Consider the following 1,993-nt stretch of genomic DNA (forward strand, 5'->3'; position numbering starts at 1 on the left):
ACACAGCACACATTAGACTGAACTAGAAAATCAACAGGGAACTTATTCAAACCTTTTAATATGTAACGTTAGACCTGAGAAAAACAAATCTACACATTTAGAGGTTTCACAGCCAATAAATGACTTTTAGACCATGCTTCTTTCATCAAGAGCAATCCACCTAGAACTTACACTGTTTTTACAGCAAGTGAGCTGCAGAAAATCAGCTGATCCTATCATCAGATTATAGAACAGAATTTAGGGGTTTCCCACTGAAAACGTCTGTAGGCATATTAACTAAATAAGGGTCTATTATCGGAAAGGTGGAAAGTGGTGTAAACATGATAGATTGCTCTGTGAAGAACACATTGTCCCCGTGTGCTTATATGCCAAGCTATATTACAAAACAAGTCATATTACTGGATAATTGATGTTATTGTCACACAGTAGTACAATACATGTGCTCAATGCATGTATGCAACAATGAAAGAGAAGAACGCCAAAGGCTGACATAAAACCTCTTGATTTAAATTTATATTTGGATCATAGAGGATCCCACAGTGTTTCTGGTAATATTTTATACTTCAAGATTCAGTTTTATTTTGTCCCAAAAGTGGCCAATTGCTTTTCCAGAGAAGCACTCACAAAGAAACAAATGAAAAGAAGTATAAATTTGCAAATTCACATATCAAAACCTGTACAAGAGAAGTAGAACAAAAGCAAGATAAATCAAGAGAAATGGCACTGACTGCTAAAGGTTAAATAGTAAATGTGCACAACTCATATCAAGCTTTTTTATCAGAGCAGTTCACAACGGGCTTTAATTGTCTCAGAAAATACTACTAAAGTGCAATTTTAGTTAAAACATAAATGGTTTTAACAATTACATGCATTCAACCCACGTTCGTATGAAAAGACTGAGTGGCGAAGAAGAAAATGAGGAGAAAATGGAGGGTAACATAACCACAGTGATTAGTATGAACACATCTGTAGCTTTTTTAATAGCCAGGCCGAGCATAATTGCCCTGTGCATTGTTTTAATACTGCCCACAGCCTGCCAAGCTGCAACTGGCTGTCCAGAGCTTTAATAACCTGTACTTATTCTATGCACACTTAATTTGAAAATAACACCACTAAAAAGCCTTGTTGGTGGCCCCAGTTTAAGGCTCTGCATTACCTGAGTTGTAACTGTTCTTTAGCTCCATTCATCAGTTGATTAATGGCTTTGTTGCTCTTGATCAAACGTCATGGAAATCCATTATTCATTAGTCCAAGCCACGAGCATAACGTAATAATTTACAGTACAGAGCGTACCGCAAATAAACAAATTTAATACGTGACCACACGTAGGAAGGAAAATTATTCTTTTTTTTTTTTAATTTCTGCATAAATTAAAGGTTTTTATTTGTTTTTTCTAGCAAACAAACCATTAGTTTCTTTTTTTGTTTTATCAATGTTGCATGACGTCTTGTGTTTGCACCACTTTGGAGCTGTTTTTGAAAACCTGCTGTACAAATAAATCATTGTTATTATTTCTTACAAGTTATCTAGGGAGTAATTAGCTTAAAGCAGTGTTTGTGTATCCCTGTGTGATTCTCCAGACCATTTAACCTAAATACACTCATTATCCTCCTGCTGCATTTATGGGCATTTTGTCATCGCACCCTCTCTCCATGAGAGACTTCTGCTGTGGAGTTCAGGACAAGTGGTCAGAAATCCGAAACTCGAGTCGCCATCGTTATCCCTCCTCAGTCGGCACGTTGCCGTGTGTGGTGCTTTTGTCTAAGTTCCATTAATGAAGCCGCACAAGGAGAGTCTCATTTTCTTTTGCAGTGTTCACTTATTGCTACGAGAAAAGAGATTTTATATGTAGATGCCTCTGTGCACTCAGTCTAAGTAAAGAGAGGAGCTCCAACAGCATATTTAGTTACCGTAAAGCAGAAATGCAGAACATATGAATCTCTTGCTGGACTCTTCACTGCTGCTCAGGGGTTTGGTTGTTGTTTTTGTAGCT

The sequence above is a fragment of the Rhamphochromis sp. 'chilingali' genome, assembly GCF_963969265.1.
Source record: "Rhamphochromis sp. 'chilingali' genome assembly, chromosome: 13".
In the NCBI taxonomy this organism is placed as follows: domain Eukaryota; kingdom Metazoa; phylum Chordata; class Actinopteri; order Cichliformes; family Cichlidae; genus Rhamphochromis; species Rhamphochromis sp. 'chilingali'.